We start from the raw sequence: 18,723 nt of genomic DNA, 5'->3' as shown, positions 1-18,723 counted from the left end.
TAGAGATAAATCATACTTTTTACAGGTGTAAAATAAAAATTGCCCAGGGTAGAATTAATTGAGCTATATCAAGTGAACGGAAGCAGCAAAGTAAAGACCCTGAGGAGGGAGAAAGGAAATAGTGGAATTTAAGTTGGACCAGAGTTTCCCCCATCAATCACCAGGAATCATTAAAGGTCAAGAGATGTGGGGTGAGGCCACGTGATCGTGAGGACGTGGCCTCTTATGAAGAAGGCTGAATAGAGTATATATAGCACAGTCGGGTGTTCAGAAGGGGAGCTGTCAACTAATTATCACAAAATTTTGCTGTGTTTAGTTGAGAATTGGGAGGAAGTAGGCTTTCTTCAGACTAGTTAATAAAATATTTAAAAGTTATTATATGATAACTTGAAAAAAATAATAAATTCTGATGAGGACAGTTGATCCTGAGACCTAGCCAATATTAAAGTTCTTGCCAAATCAGCCCTGGCATTTGGCTCCATCACAAAGGCAATCCCGTAGATGCAGAAGCATCTGCTCTCCTACTTACTGCTTATGTTAAAATGAAAGCTATTCAATAAAATATTCATAAGTACTGCTTCTACTGGTGGCTGGATGGAAATAAAATGGCGAGAAACCAAATTTCTGATAAATATATGAATAGCCACTCAGTTGACCACTTTCTGACATGAACATCATCATTCATAATTCCTGATTCTTTTTCAATATGTGCTTTCTTGTCAGAAAATTAAAATAAAGTTATTCTAGGCCTCTTAAGTGTCCAAAATAAATGAACCCTGTCAATATAGACAATAGCAATCAATCGTTTTTTTTTCCTCCTTAAAAGTTAGATCAACTTAATCTTTCATTAGTTAATCCATTAAATGTGTATTTTGTGCCAGGTATTGTCACAGATTCTGTGGATAAAGAAACTTGACCCTCCTAAAGTTTACCTGTAGGTAAGGGGGATAAAAGGGGCTTAAAAAAGACAAAGTAAAATATGCTTCTTTCTTTGTCCTATGCATAACGTCAGCCTAGTAGGATCTTACCTTGAAGCCAGTCTCAGCAAAGATTTATCTTTTTTTAAATAACCAAAACCAATTTGGCTATTTAATGTGGTCTCTTTCTGAAAGTATCAACAGACAGATCTCAATTCTAACATAGCACAAAATTTCTAAAATTCTGCTTTCTTTGGTTTTCTGTGTCAGAACCTTTCATGTGTATTTTCTTTCACTCTAAACCCTCTCTTCACCTATATATACAGGTTCCACAGATCTTTTCCCTTCCTCACTGCCTCAGTGCTTTGTGACATGGATAAGCTTAGCCACTCTGGCTTCCTCATTTATTGGGTGGCGGATCAAATAGTCAAGTATTACACATATTTTTGTCAGCATATTATAGGCCTCTGCAAAGAGAGACAATATGTATTTGTAATACCTTTTGCTCTTTAAAAACCAATTTCTTTAATTGTCCTTCTTCTTTGAGTGGGATTCATGTAGGATAATTCCAGGAATCTTTTCAAATTCAGCATTATATTGCCCATCCAAGTTCCATCTAGAAATTCTGTGCACTTAGAAAATTTAAATTTCTTCTGGGGATGGAGGGTGGTGAAGACAGGTTGGCTTGCTCTTACTTTGAGCATGGCCTCAGAAATGATTTCCAGTTAAACAAACAAAAAACCAGAATTCAGCAACAGAAGATTAATTGAGAGCAGTGTGAATCTTGACTATAAATTTTCTCCAAAAATTTTACAAAGGGCATTCCAATTACAATGCTTCTTAAACTTGTAGAAAGCCTCTCTTCCAAGAACTCGCTAATTATTTCACTTGTTTGGCAACTGTCCACTCCCTGCTGCCTCTAAGTGTCATCTCCTCATCTCCCAATTTGGCAAATCTCTCCTTCTACTCAGCCTCCATAAACTTCTTCAGGCGTTCCTCATTCTCCTGCAATTTGGCATTTATTATGTAGATAATGTTAGTCATTTTGTTAATATTTTCCCTCACTTGACTCATTACTTTTCAATAAAAGAAGACTTATAACTTACTAACATTTCTTTCTTCCCTGTCACAGTTAAGAAAATCATGGTAAAGGTGAGAGAAGGAGAAATAACACTTCTGAATACGCACTGTGTGTTAAAAACATTAGATGATGTTTATAAATCATGTTATATAGTGGAAATTTGGCCTTTAGAAATGTTAAGGGCAGTGATCTCCATATTTATGGGCCAAAATTTTTGAGGGGCTATAGATTTATTTATTAAAAAAAAAATAATGTTTATCTTTTTATTTTGAGAGAAAGGGAGCATGAATGAGGGAGGGGTAGAGAAAGGGAGAGAGAGAATCCCAAACAGGCTCTATCTACACTGTCAGCACAGAGCTAATGTGGGTCTTGATCTCATGAACTGTGAGATCATGACCTAAGCCTAAATTAAAAGTTGGATGCTTAACTGACTGAGACACCCAGGTGCCCAAAGGGGTTATGGATTTATTTTAAGGAATCCTCATATCAATGTTCATACCACACATGAAGTCAAAAAATCATTACTTTGAAGAAAGTTCTCAACCTTTTATTTTTGTTTTTTCTCATCAAGGCATACCCGATGGATGATTATATGACCCTCCCAAGCATTAGACTTTGGTAAAGATGAGTGGAGTAGTAATTGAGATTCTGTTTTCAGTGTGCCTTTGTTAACCCTACCCTTTTCTCTCCTACTCTATAAAGTGTATAAAGACACAGAGATGCAAATACAGGAAAGTTTCTTAACTCCATATGTATATAAAATAAATTAAACATTAACTGTCACACAGTGATAAATTATTTTCATCACATTTAAAAACAAATGTGCTGGTTCAAAGTATGGGAGTAGCAAATGACCAGTACAAATATTTTTAAAATGGGCTGTGCAATGTCAGAAGAAACAGCACACTTTATGTAGCCATTTCACAAATCCTTGTTGAGCAACTAATAAATACTAAGAATTTTTGTCAGTGAACTAACAGAAAAAGCACTTGCCCCTGTGGAGCAGGAAGGTTGAGGCACATATTATAACATCAGGTGGTAAAAAGTTGATTTGGGAGAAAAAAGGAGAGGGAAAAAAAGAGTGATGGTGGGGATGGTTGGAGGAGGTTATCCATAGGACATGACCACTGGCTGACTGAAGAGCTGGACCTGGGTAATCAGAGACTTCCCACCCCCTTCCCCGTCCTTGGAATGTACATTTTGTTCACCATTCCCACAGTGGGAGCCATTTTGAAAGATGCAGCCTTGAGAGAGCAATGTGTTGTTGGGACCATCTGGATGGTATATGTGAAAAAAACCCAGTGGAGGCCTCTACATAAACTTTTAAGATTCTGGCAGTTGGGCACAGAGATCTACTCACCTTGTGGCCCCTCGAAGACAGGCTTCATATGTAAATTCCCTTGGTCCTTAAACCTGCCACCTACAATCTGGCATGACCTGCCTCTTTCTTTTGTCTCTCTTGGCCAGCTTAAAAACCGACAAGGCTTTTGCTATTTTAGAGAAGGTATTCAAGGAGGACCTGTCTGAGGAAGCAGTAGTTGAGCATGCTAGAAAGAGTTGAAGGAGTAAGCCATTTGGGAAAACAGTTCAGAGAGAGGAGCCCTATCAAGGAAGGCCCTGAGGCAAGCACATGTTCAGAAAGACAGGGATGAGTCTCTGTCAAATAAGGTCAGAGAGATAAAGAGGGACCAGATCAGGTAAAGGGCTTTGATCTTACACTGAAGTGATGGAAAGTCATTATAGTGCTTTCAGTAAGGGTGTAACATGATCAGATTAATGTTTTCAAAGGATCGCTCCAGCTACTGTGCAGAAAATAGCTGTTGGGGACTAGAGTATAGGAGTTCAGGAAGCTATTGCCATAATCCGCAAGAGAGATGTTGTGACTATGAGACCTTGGAAATGACTCTATAAAAGTATATTTTAAGCTGCAGCTATGAAAAATAAAACATCCTGATCTCAGGGAGAGATCTATTAGAATTAGGTATAGAGTAAACCATAAACTAGTCCTTGATATATCTGAGAATAACTGACAACTGTGGAATATTCTGATGATGAGGGCAGGCATATGGCTAAATGGTTGTTAACTTAATGTAAATTATCATATATTTAGGGATATGGATAACTTTACTGGAATAAGCACAAATTCATCATAAGAGGTAAGTAGGTATAGCAAAAAGGAAGGGTAAATGGAAGGTAGCCCCTTTTATTCCTTTGTCTATTGTGGACATGTTCTCTCTCTTCTTTTTTTTTTTTTAATTAATTTATTCATTTTGAGAGGGGCAGAGACCATGAGAATGGGGGAGGGGCAGAGAGAGAAGGAAAGAGAGAGAGAGAGAGAGAGAGAGAGAGAGAGAGAGAGAGAGAATCCCAAGCAGGCTCCACACTGCCAGTGCAGAGTCCAGCATGGGGTTTGAACTCATGAAACTGTGAGATCATGACCTAAGCCGAAACCAACAGTTGGACACTTAACTGACTGAGCCACCCAGGCACCCCAACCTTTTTAAAAATAATTGCCACAATTTTTTGAGTACCAGATACCTTTTATTTTATTTTATTTTATTTTATTTTATTTTATTTTATTTTATTTTATTTTATTTTATTTTGAGAGAGAGAGGGCACAAGTGAGCAAGGGACAGAGAGAGAGCAAGACAGAGAGAATCCCACAAGGGGCAGAGAGAGAGAGAGAGAAGCAGAGCTCGCCTGAAGTGGGGTTCGTGCTCACCCAAAGTGGGACTTGAGCTTACTCAATGCGAGGCTCAAACTTATGAACCATAATATCATGACCTGAGCCAAAGTCAGACGCTTAACTGATCGAGCCACCCAGGCATCACTATTGTGAACATGTTCTCTTGCTTATTGTGGCCTACCCTTGCATGCTTGATACTTAATATTTGCACTGTAGCTCCCTAAAAAGCATTGGGGTTCAGCAAACTCAAGTTTATTATTACAGCACTACAGGATATGTTCTCTGAAGCATGTAGATATGTAGAGAGATATGCTGGGAGATTGAGATTTAAGTCTTTGGCCAACCATTGCAAAGAAAAGCCACAAATTCTGTAGGAAACATTATTGGCTTAGGCCCCTGGTGAGTCTGAGCATTTCAGAAGTGTAAGTGAATACCTCCAAATGTAATTACTATTTTAAGTCAGATGATTTCATAACGCAAGAAGTGTTGACACTTGCATGCCACAGAGGTTGTCAGAACCTTATTACTAGATGAAGTAAACTATAGTGCCTTGGGTGATCATGCACAAATGCAAATAACTTGATCTTTCTAAACCTTGAGTCCCTCATCTAAAAAATATCTAAAAAAATATTTTCTGCTCTAGCTTTTCTATCTTTTGGTTGAATACAATCTTGTGGTAGGCTTAAATCTCAAATACTGATTCCCCCCCTCCCCCCTTTCTGCGTATTTCCACCCTCTTTTACTCTAGTAGCAATTTTCTCTCTCAGCCTACACTGGAGCTGAAGCAAGGAGCTACAGGATGCTTCCCATATTGGTCATTTCTCTCCAAGAAATCAGGTAAGACAGAGAGCTATAGTCTGAATGTTTCTGTGACCCCCAAATTCATATGTTGAAATCCTAATTCCCAATGTGATCGTCCTAGAAGGCAGAGCTTTTGAGAGGTGATTAGCTCCTGAGGATAGATCACATATGAATGAGACTGATGCCCATAGAAAAGAGGCTTTGCCTCTTCCACCTCATGAGGACAAGAGAAGGGAGCAGTCTGATTGGAAGAGTTTCCTCACCTGACTGCGCTGCACCCTGATCTCAGACTTCCAGCCCCCAGAACTTTGAGAAGGAATTTTCTGTTGTTTTTTAAGCCACCAAGTGTGCAGTATTTTGTTATAGAAATCTGTGTGATCCAAGATACTGAGTTTGGGGAAGGGAAAGGGGAAAAGAGACTTAGAAATTGCATGGGAGAAGGCCTGATAGGAGGGAAGGACAGAAGCCAACTCGAGCTGTGGAGTTTGAGGGAAAAGAAGTTTTTGTGTTAAGTCCAGGAGTGGAATGTAGAGATTCTAAGTTTGAAATGCTTTCAGGTATGGACTACTGCTTCTTCCAATGAGTTTATTCATCTACTTTAGACAGTTTGCCATTCAGGCGTTCTGAAAATGTCATTTTCCCCTCTGACCTGGGCTTGAATACCTTGTGAAAAGAGAGGAGGGTGGGGGAGAGCACTGTCTTCTCACCAAGATGAAACTGAACAGAATGGTTGGGAAATTGGTCTGGCCCAGGCAGTAGAGGATACAATGTAGGTTACAATCCCTTTCATGTGGGAAAAGAAACAGACTAGAAAGACTAGGAAAAGAACAACTTAATATAAGATATTCACAAATTAGTCACAAATTTCGAAGATTATTTCAAAAAAGAAAAGTACAGTCAATTAGTGACATTTAGGCTGCTTTGAAAATGATGTGAGTCTAAGTTAACCATTCAATAATTGTTTGACCTTTGCAAGTAACTTCTCTTCTTTGGACATCAGTTTCCTCATGTATAAAATAAGGCATTTGTTTGTTTTTTTTAGAAGTTAATTTATTTTGAGAGAGACAGAGCAAGGGCAGGGGAGGGGCAGAGAGAGGGAGAGAGAGAGAATCCCAAGCGGGCTCCGCAGTGTCAGTACAGAGCTGGATGCAGGGCTGGACCTCATGATCCGTGAGATCATGACCTGAGTCAAAACCAAGAGGCTTTAATCAAGAGGCTTAACCGACTGAGCTACTCAGGTGCCCCTAAATAAGGCATTTGTAACTGACAGCTGCTGAGATTCCTTTTAGTTGTGACAGTCTCTGGGGTATCAGTGGAATCTGACAAGGTATGGTCTGTAAGGATGGGGGATGATTTAAATATATTGCACCTGCACTCAATTCTTTCTTCTGGGTATTTTTTTTCTTCCAAGTTGAATTAAAGGTGAGTCAAATCCTCAGTAGTATAAAATGCTGTTATTTAAAAATAGAGGATTAAAAGAAAGAGAGAGAAAATACTCCAAAATGGCATAGAGGTTGACTTTGAGGTGTGTCTATGAGATCTTTTTCATTCTTTTCATTTCTTAGTATTTCCCAGTTTTATTTTTATTAAACTCGTAATTCTTAAAAAAAAAAACATTTTTAACTAACAATTTCTACAACAGAAAGTTACTGATATTCTCTCTGTGTCTCTGTGTGTCTCTCTAGGGTAATGGAGACTAGCTGAAATATTTTCTATAACAATCCAGCTTTCATGTTTAGAGGTCAGGGACCCTACCGTGAAGTTTCAGTATCTCTTTCAGACTTAGCCTTGAGCTTAATGGTGTTTGTGTTGAATTTTCTTGCCTCCAATATGGATAAACACATTCTGTAATTTTTTATATCGTTGGTCCAAGATGAATTTAAAAAAATCTGATAATAGATAGCCTTCGTTTTGATCCGCTCATAGTTTATTTCTGGGAAGAAGGTAAGTGACTGGAATACATATTTCATCAGACTCCTTTCTGCAATCACAGAGTATTAAATCCTTATGTGGATGCATTTACCTGTACAATGACTTCCTTTTTACATCACAGTTGGCTAAAAAGTCTGCCCTAGCAATTAGTACCCTCCATTTGTAGAGACTAAATATTATTGGATAGCTTTCTGTAATTCCTTGTATTACTTTCTTGCTTTAGGCGGTCACTCTTGGTGCCAAGACCTCTACAAGGTGTAATGTAAACGCAGGGGATGTTGTTTCCATAGCAGCATGACTCTCTAGTGCACTCATACCAACAATTGCAGCCACTCCTGCCAACTTCAGCCTGATACCTTCAGATGAGAACAGATGGCTAAGTAGTCTACTTCAATATCAGAATGAGTCAGTCAAATCATCTTTCTTGTCTCCTTCAAAACTATCCTTGAATTCCAACTCCGCTAAGGCATTTTTGATTAAGTGGAAATGAGATGTGTTTAAATAGCTGGTCCTTACACAACCCTACAAATAACTTCCTGACCCTTATCCTTGCCAGAGATGTAAATAAACACTAGAAAATGAATGAAGCAGAAAGAGATGTGGCATTAACAAACACTTTACAAACCGTCTCTGTCTTGCTTCCTCGCTTCTAATGCTGCTGTCACCTCCTTGAGAGGAAGACCCTGACCAGTAATGCCTGAAATGCCAGTAGTGTCTTAAAAAATGCTTAGATAAGCTGTTTTCAAGTCAAATTACTTGTGTGCCTTGTATTTGAAACTATTAGGGTAAATTAGATGTCAACCTTTGGATAACTAATACCACCCGTTTTGACAATTTTTGGCCTATTTTGGGTGGGGCATTTAATTCACATTTATTCGTTATCATGGCCAACTGCTTTTTCTTTAGGAAGGGGCCACTCAAAAGGCCCAGGCCTGAATGGTATCAGCGTAGAAATGGACAGACATAAAACCATAGCTTTCTTGAATTGTAGCCCATGATGTATGCATGGATTATGGAAAGATTTTGCTTTCACCTAGCAAATAGGTGCAGGTTTTCTGACGAAAAGCCTTTTTACAGTTTAAAGATAATTTTTCCTCTATTAGTGATGTAGTCTTCTTCAATTCCTCTTCTGCAATTTTTGGCATTGCATTGGAGTTGACTCAGATTCAAACATGTATTATCCCAGAACTGATTGCTATCAAAAAGACACAGCATCAGGCTCCCTGGACTTGAAGGAAGATTTACATGGGGGAGAGTCCCAGCACCTAAACCTTAAATGACATACACGCGCTGGTGAATTTCCAAGGAACATAAGGATGAGTCTCATTTAGATTAAGGGTAATTTGTAATAGTTGGGGAATAGCTTTAAAAAATTTTTTTTTGCTATTTTAAATGTTTCTCTATGTGTTGGTCTAAAAGCAGTTCAATGATGATGGCCTAACAACCAGTTTGTAAATTTGCAGTGAGAGAGTAAGAGAGAAGACCTCTCAACAACATGGTACAGGCAAGTGAAACAGGATAAGGCATTTATGGTTCTTTCTTGCCTCTCTAGTTATCCATTTAGCATTTTGTACGTCGTCCCAGAAAAGAGAAATTCAAAGCGAGTGATAATTGCGAGAGTGGCTGGAAACTGGTGTCTTGAGCAATTATTATTAACATTGCTAAAAATAATAAATAATAAAATAATAATACCCTTAGAACACATATTCCCAATCTGATGTCCTAGGCCCACCGGGAGCTCATAAAGTTAGCAATCGTGAATTGTTTACAATATTTAAAAATAATCTACTATGGATACTATTTCAGTAATTGATTATTTTTACTGCATGGTAAGGTATGTATTTATTTGATTAATAAAGAGTAAGGACATATGTTACTTATTAATGAATACATACAGTTTGGGTCAAGAAGCTTTTCAAACAATGAAGGTGAGTGATAGTAAAAGGCATCTTCGGAGGAGCAGAAATATTAGAATTTTTATAGTTAAATAATTCATTTGATTCTCACGCCACCGTGTGAAGTTGACAGATGGATATAGTTAGCTCCGTTTATTAAACCAGGGAACTGACATTTGTTACTCCTATATGTATTATCTGTCCTTTCCAGTTTCACATACTGCAGATCTCTCTTTTATGGTTTCTTCATTCCAGAAGTACTCTATTGAAGTCAGAACTTGTTAAACTCTAAGATTATTATACATAATGCTTAGTTTTTGCTTATCATGGAGCTTGTAGTCTAGATAGTAATAAAAGGTAACCTTCATGAAAAGTCACAAAAAAGGAAGGGACAAATTATGACACTGTCTGTTTATAGTTTTAATGATATTAGTTCGATAACTTAAGGGATCCTACTTAAATACTAAAATTGTAAAGTGCAAAGAATATATTATAACAAAAGGAAGAGTATAAGGCAATATATGACTGTGAGACAAATGAACAATGCGAACAATATGGTTTGGCAGAAAGGAGGGGTCACCATAAGGGTAGTTAGTGTTAAGGGAAGAATGTTATGCCTGTAAGTTTTGCCTTAAATGATTAACCTGCAGTAAGGGAAAAGGCATAGAGAAGAAGACATTTGGGGCAGGATTTCGACTCTATCATGTTCACATCGTTTCCATGTAGGATGTTACATTTCAATATGCTGTAACGTCATATTTTTTGCCATTTTAAAATCTTTTGAAAAAAAAAGGATGCAGAGGAAAAATTAAACGGGAAAGAAATAAGTAAATGTATAAGGAATAAAACATTATAGATAAGGAAGGATTAAATCTTATTATCATAGCCTCTACCCTTATGCTGCCAAAGGAGAGTGAAGGAAGAACCGGACGGTCTGTGTTGCACAGGTTAAACTGAAATTGGGTTTGCATCGTTAGACATCACACTCCCATACACATTGGAAACGGCAGAGAGAGTGAGCACAAGCCAGAGAGAGCTGTTAAACATGGGATAGTGAAGACCATGAGAGAGGAGCAGAGGAGATAGAAATCTAGTGAAGTGGACCATAAAAATAATAGTGGCCCTGAAACAAAATTTGGAAGAAAAAGTCCACTGTGCAAAGGTCAGAAGCCAAAATTGGGATAGGATCTGCCAGTCACCAGGTAACAGGCGAATAAGGAATCTAAATCCAGTTTGCTCAGTCTATCAGCCTGGCCAGGTGTGAGAACATTCATCAAGCTCTTGATAGACTACGGCACCCATCCATGAGAAATCTCATTTCTGGACATTCGGCAGTCCTTGACCTTGAAAGCAGTTCCGGACTGATAGTCAGTCTAACTTGATAAATGATGATTTCTCAAAGAGAAATGCAATTCTCCCACTCCACTATGACTGCAAACACACACATACAGGGCATAAAAATGTATAGCGACATGCATGGAAAGACCCATGAATGTGTGACATACTCATTCCACCAGCAAGTCACTGATAACAATCGTGCATTTGATGCATTCAACGTAATTGCAGATACCAACACCTATGCCCACCCTGCTCTAAAAAGCTCTTGGAGAAATCTTGGCTGTCTGACACAAGGTGTACAGGGAGTCCTTGCCTAGCTGTATGAATACAAACATTTATTACAAATAATACCTGGCATTATGGTTGTGTTCTACGCACAGCCACAGTGGCCTGACCAGAGCATCCAGCCAAGGAACACTGAAAGGTACTGGGATTTCATTTAAAGGTGTATTTAAAAAAATCTAAACAAGTATAATGATATTTTCTGTCCCCTCTTTTTACATCAGTCATTGATTTATTGTGTTCTTGTTCCTCCCACTAAATCATATGTCTGTGAGGACAGTGGTCATGTGTCACTTATCTCTATTTCTTATGTACCTTCACAATTTTTCTCTCTCTCTCTCTCTAAATGATATATGATCAATATCATATATGACTGTGTGTGTCTTGATTTGTCCAGTATTCCTTTCATTTCATAAATAATAAAAGTAAAATGAATAACATTTAATGATGGTAGGAATTAATTATTTGTACAACCAATAGTAAGCTTAGGTATATTTTATAGATAGGTAAATACAAGTACCTGTTTGTTAACAAAATGTCAAATTTGGGAATACATTTGAGGCCAGTATTTGGATTCCCTTTTTGTTGTTGTAAACATTCTTTGTGCCTCTATATCAAAAATCTTTATGCATTTTGACGTTATGGATATAGTGACAACTATCTCTAGGTATATTTGTGTTACAGTAAAAGGTCCCTTACCCAACTGTACTTACCCCATTCATCAATTAACCATCACTCTGTTCCTCTATTCTGATCGAGGCCCACTGATTAGTAGACCTCTTTACCATACCATGTTCTTTTCCCATTAACAAAAGTATATGTTTATCAAGTGTCAAGTCTTTGTTCCAAACATTTATGCCAGGTTTATATGCTATTGTAATTACTTTATTTAACCGATTACTATTTAAAACAAGCAAATAATGAGCAGAAGAAGTTGGCTCTTTAATGAAAGCTATGTTGAATGCTTTGGACATATTTGTTAAAGGTAAGCTGAAAAAAATGCCGTCTTAATTATGTGGGGGTGAGACCACTGTAAAAGTCTCAGGGAAAATTGTAAAAGTCTGGAAGAAATTTCATACTCAGATTTGTCACAGGTTTTGTAGATTTCAGAAGAAAGATAATGGGCCTATTCAAAGAAAAGGTCTTGGTATTACACTAAAGTTGTGGTAAATAAATGTACATTTCTATGCTTTGAGTTAAAATACAGTGTTGAAGGTATGTATGTATTTTTAGAAAAATAATGATCCTCCTTAGCAGACTTTTAAAATTTGACTTACTCTACAATGGCTAGATATAGGGCTTCTACTCTTTATTGGCCCATGAATTGGCTCAATTTCAAATAGTCCTCATTTCTTTTTCATGTAGTTCAAGAGGTTCTCTCAAAACTTCAACTTTAATGTATTCATTCCTTTATTAATTTTTTTAAACAGTTTTATTTATTCATTTTGAGAGAGAGAGAATGAGCAGGGTTGGGGTGGGGGGAGACAGAGAGAGAGAGAGAGAGAGAGAGAGAGAGAGAGAATCCCAAGCAGACTCCACACTGTCAGTTCAGAGCCTGATGCAGGGTGCAAACTCATGACTGTGAGATCATGACCTGAGATGAAAACAAGAGTGGGTCGCTTAACTGACTGAGCCACCCAGGGGCCATTTGCTAATTTTATCATGACTATGTGCTTAAAACAATACTTAGTGATACTATGGCTGCATTCAGTGACATGGTCTTTGCCCTCAGTGAGCTTACAATTGAGTAGGGAAAATATGCTACTTACACATACAAGTACGGTCAATTACATATAAGTTGTACAAAGCAAAACAAGGGCTCACTTCCAGAAGTATAGATGAAAGACTCATTTCTTTATTCAACAGATATTTTTAGACATACATCTTAGATGCCAGGAACTATGCTCAGTTCCAAGGATATAGTGGTGATGAAGACAGACAAGTGCTTGCCTCATGGTTGTAGCTGAAAAGATGCTCCTTGAACATATGGTAGGATTCTCATAGGTAGACACAGCTTGAAGAAAAGAAACAGTGAGATAGCTTGATAGCTATGAAGCTATCTCAAGCAATGAGGTGGCTTGAGCAAAAGCAGGAAAAACTCAAGATTTGTTAAGGGATGAATGAACAATTTGGCTAGAGGATGAGGTGTCTGTGGAAGTGTAGTGTGAGAAAAAGATGAAAATGTATACAATCTTCTTTTTTCATGTAAGGACAATTTGAAAATCATGACTATGCCTTTCTGATCCTGTTTTCCTCATCAGTGAAGGGCAGGCAGTGGTCAGGCTCCATGATCATCAAGGTCTTTTTTTACAGCTCCTAGTGTTTTTCTATTCTGAATTCATATCCCCCTTTGTGGTCTTTGGAACACAATCGACAGCCCAAAATCTTCCTTCCAGGTCTGATTTGTTCTTAGGCTCTCATCTTGGTTTGGAATTAACACAGGGAGTGAGGATGAAGAAATGGAATTTCTAACCCACATTGCTGAGGTTGTCAGGTCCTGCTATGGCACTCCATTAATTGCTAAAAGCACAAAATGATGGTAAGGAGCAATAGAGGAGCAACCAGAAGCCTTTCTAACTCCATTTGGTTCCTATAATTCCTTGTTCTTAAGAGTGTGTTTTGCCCCCCTGAGCCTTACATACAAAAGTGTCATCTAGATTTGGAATTTATAGCTTCTTCTCCTTTTATGTTATTTGCTTTTATAGTTTAAGCTTTACAAATTCTAAGACTATGTCTATATAATGCCCAGAAAGATTTATTGGGCAACAAATTTGCTTGGCCATTTGCATCCTAATGGCAAAAGCAATTTCTTCAGCCAGAATAGTTTATTTTCTTTTCAGTTGCAAATGGGGATATTTTAAGGGAAAAGAAGTTATTTTGGTTCAAAAGGGGATATTATAGCTCCTTCTGTCTGACAACTGTCAACCTCCCACCTCAGCAAAAGTCCTTTGTTGGTCAGGAATGAATTTCTTGACTCAAATGACCCAGGCTGTACTATCTACTCCTTATCTAAAATAAAATACAGCTTTGGAGTTTTTCTCTAGGTTTATGTAAATAGTTTTATAATTATACCATCTAAAGCAGAGAAAGTGCTATTTTCTGGAAGAGGGTTGGTGGGAAACCTTACTTTTTTGTTGTGTAATAATATGGAATACTATATTAAGAACCACAATGGCTACATTCTATTTTTTTGTTTGTTTGTTTAGCTGTAGACTTTGGACATATTGTTTGAGTTTGGGAAGCCTTAGTCTTTCTTGCCCAATTGGAGGCAGGGGGATGGGCTCAGGAAAAGACAGAGGGTGGGTGGTGTGGTGTTTGAGGCAGTATCATGGATCAGCCTCCACTGAGCACTTAATATGTCAGGAACTTTATATATCTTATTTCAATAGATACTCACGATATCCTTATGAAAACAAAAAGAAAAAAAAAACCTAGAGCTCAAAAAGGTTGGGTTATTTACCCATGTATTGGAGAAGGTCATCAGGAGGACGTGACCGCTGGGTGACCTAAGTGCTAGACCCAAGCAATCACCCTCACCCCTCCCCTGTCCTTGGAATGTACATTCTGCCACTGTTCACATAGTGAAAGCTGTTTTCGAGGATGCAGGCTTGAGAAATCAAGGCATTGTAGAGACCATCTGGATTGAATATGTGACTGAGCCCTAGTTCAGGCCTTTATATACACTTTCAGATTCTGGCAGGTGGGCGCAGAGGTCAGACAGGCCTCAAAGTTAAATTCCCTTGCTTGTTAAATCTTCCACCCACCAATCTGGAGTGTCCTGCCCTTTCTTTTGTCTCACCTTGCCCTCCATGTATGGGGACCAGTTTGTGAACCAACACCAGGGTCACAGCCATTGAGTGGAAATCCCCATATATGTTTGAGGTTACAGCTGGATTTTTATTTTACACACTGCCTTATCTGAGTTCCTGTCAAGTACTTTTTCTCGAAGCTCTACTTTTTGGTTTCCTGAAACATCAAATTCTAGCTTTTCCTTCTTTAGATGTATACTTTTAGGGTAAAATAAGTCAAAAGCAGGAATACAAACTCTCACCCTCTCAAATTTTCTTCGTTGTTGTATTAATGAGCCCACACACATGAAGTAGCTTCAGGACCGTCAAGTATTACTGTTAGATGAACACAATCGCTGCTCTGGGTTTTTTGGTCTGGAGGTGAACTTGTTTCATTTCAGATGCCCACAAAAATCTGCATTTTTGTTCCTCATTTTTTGATTCCACGTAAATTATGTAGCCATTTCCAAGATCTGCGAAAAACACTCTGGCAGGCATTGGGACAGTCAAAAGAAACCCGCAGGCCAGATTGCAAAGTCTATTGTGGAATGTATTGTGCATATCACCTTCTCTTGCCTAAAGTCAAGTAGTGGGAGTATAATACAGGCAGGCATGATGGCAGTTGTATACTGCTACAGGATGATAGCTCTCTAGTTTGGGGGGGGGGGGACAGCTCTACTGGAGGAAAGGTAAAATCAGGCAATCCATCTGTTCAAAAACCCAAAACACAAAAAATCTTTCCTTTTTTGGCTCATTGTCTCAGTATAGCATCTTGAGTCTCTGGACAAAATGCACTTTTATACACATAAACCTAATTATACTTGTAATGAAAGGTGGGTTTTTCTTTTTGTTTGTTTTTTTGTTTTAAGGATTTGCTAACACCTCACAGAAACCTTTGAAAAGTATTCTATTTAGGGATAATTTTGCTGACTCAGTATGTCATGCATCTGGTATTCCTTTTTAAATTGATTTATTTTGGAGACATTAGTATAAAAGCTGTTTTTTTAAAAATCTTTCTTATGATTATTCTAATAGTTTGGGAAGAATACTCACTCTATCGTAACAGTAGTTTAGACACAGGTATTGTAACCTAAATATTCTTCCACTATATCTATACCTTCCACTAGGGAAAGGTAGTTGGGGTCTATTGAAATAAAATATGAAAAGCCAGATCAGGTGTCTCTGAGATTTTTTTGAGCGAGAGAGGACACTTTCTTTTCTGGTAAGGGAATTTGGGGTCTGAATGATAGGAAGAGGATTGACGAGAGCGTCCAGGGCTACTCCTTTCCTTTCTTCTTCCTCCCTCCCTCCCTTCCTTCCTTCCTTCCTTCCTTCCTTCCTTCCTTCCTTCCTTTCTGCTCAGAAGGAGGGAACCCAAGTGACAGCAGGGTGGGATGGTGGTCAGGGGAACCAAGCTCTAGGAATTCCTGGGCCCATTTAGAACACAAACTTCTTATAGAATGAAAATGATTTAACAGTAATACCAGGAAGCTTCTCAGAGCAAATTACAATCCCATCACAGAGAATTAGCAATGAAAGTTGACAGGCTTTATAAACTTGGAGATTTTGTTGTAGTGGAAGGCAACTTCAGGGAATAAAATGCCCTTAGGTACAAAGTGAGGAAGGGCTTCTATGCCTATGATTAATTTCTGTTATGCTATGTGTGGCTTTCTAACCAAAATTAGCATTTTAGAACCATAGTGATGATGCAGAGTCGCACCATTTCCACCTATTTATACAAATATGTCCATATGTGTAGGCATGCCTTCCACCATGATCTTAAGAAGGGCATCATCCTCACTGTTGCAAAAGTTGAACTTGACAGCATGTGGGTAAATTTTTGCATGCAGAAAATTCCAACAAAACACACACATACACAAGTTGTCAAGTTCAATGTTCCTGAACTCTGGCAATGTATCAATCAGTCTGACCTGTGGCCCTATTCACACCTAAATGAAGACATGTGGGTGGTATCTGATATTTATAAAATTTCTACAATTGACTTTATCCAGTCAATTTGAGAACAACTTTTCTATGTATTAAAGAGTGTTCCTGAACTAAAGTGGAGGGTATGGGCACTTATAGATTGGGATCCTTGTTTTTCCCTAGAAAAAGAGTATTTGTAAGAAAAAGAAATGCCTCTATGCATATAGTATAACTTAAGAAATCTCTAATAAAAATATCTGGACAATTGATATATGAATACATAAGTGCTCTCTGGCCCCACACAAATTAATTATTCAATTGCTAACTACAGTCAGGAAATGCTTGCCCCTGCATCTCACACTGTGCTAAGTTCCTTAAAGGATACAAGATAACTGGAAGCTGTTTTTACAACCAACTTGGAAAACATGATGCTGCCGTAGAAATTAGGGATTGATTCTTTAAAGCAATACAGAAACAAATAGATATTACAGCTGGTACAGTATATGTTTCAGGCAAATGTCTAACTTAGGCATCCAATTTTTTTTTTTTTGAGATAACTTCTAAACACTTGTTGGAAGCCATTCCAAGCATAGCGTAGGGAGATCAAAACATCTGATGTGACACACTTCTTGGCTTTGGCAAATCGAAATCTAAACTGACCTTAGCGAGTCATGTGGTTTCCTTGAGACTCAGTTTCCTTACCTAATAAAGATGCTTGCACTAGATAAGTGACCTCCCCAGGAGTGGCAGGTGAGGAGATTATTTTCCTAGAGGACATGTGGAATGTCTAAAGATATTCTTGGTGGGAGGGTCGTGAGGTGGAGGGACAATGCTAATGGCATGTAGTGGGTAGAGGTCAGGGATGCTGAACATGTTACAGTGCATGGGACAGTCCTACACAGCTAAGAATTACCTGCCTCAAAATGCCATTAGGACTGAAATTGAGCTTAAAGATTTCTCACAGCTCTTAATACTTTGTGGTTCTTAGTTAATGTTTCTCGATCATTAGAAAGCTCAAGTCACCTAGAGAAATTAGTTTAACAGATTACTAGACCCCCTGACATCCAAATATATTAATACGTCAGGTTTGGTATGTGACTGAATCTGGAATTTTAGTATGCACACTAAGTGATTCTGTTGCATATGAGTCCTCAGATTATATTTTGATAAACCTTACTAAGATACACATTGACACTGAAGAAATCTCGGTTGATTCTTGAAAAATGATACTGTTGACATTTTTAAATTAATTTGGTCATGAGTCATACAACCACACTTGAAGACTTATACAAAGTCTCACAGCTTGTTAGAAGCAAGATGGCACCAGAATCCACCCAGTTCTAGCTCTGAAGCCCATACTCTTGTCACTATGCAAACTCCTTCTGAGAGTAATGCAGTCTCTGAAAGACAAACAAGCTGTAGATGAAGAAGGCAAACAAGGCTAAAAGGAGATCGGAAGTCTGGAAGAGAGTATTTCCACTGGTAATAGAAAAAGGGAATGTGAATGGTTAAAGGTAAAATGAGAGTTGCAAAGGACCTTGAATGAGAAAATGAATATAATTCAATCTGTTAGGCCAGTGTTTCGCAGCTCTAGTTACAGATTAGAATCACTTGGGATCTTTTAAAAAATATTGATGCCAGGGCCCCACCCCAGAGATTCTGATCTAATTGGTCTGGGGTGGGATCATGCATCAGGAGGTTTTAAAAGCCCCAGGGGATTCTAATCTGTACCCAGAAGACCACAGGGAGCCACGCTATAATCCATAAACAGGTGAGAGTCTTTAAGAAAATGTTGAGGAGGATTAACCTGGTGGAAATGTATAAACTAGATTAGAGCCTGAGAAATGGAAGAAAGGGATCAGCTGGGAGGCTATTGTAGGAACCCGGGTGTGTGGAGATAAAGACCTAGACTAAGGAGATGGGTTAGAAACAGCAGTGAAGAGACCTCCCTTAGCTCTTCTGACCCTGCTGTCACTGACCTGTTGTGTGGCCATGGGAGAAGTCACATTTCTTTGTCTGCATTTCTCACTAACTCAAAAGAGCTAACACTGTCCCTGAAGATATGACAGCATTGTTA

This window comes from Panthera leo, chromosome C2 (assembly GCF_018350215.1).
Source record: "Panthera leo isolate Ple1 chromosome C2, P.leo_Ple1_pat1.1, whole genome shotgun sequence".
Lineage (NCBI taxonomy): Eukaryota > Metazoa > Chordata > Mammalia > Carnivora > Felidae > Panthera > Panthera leo.
Note: the sequence above shows the minus strand (reverse complement) of the source record.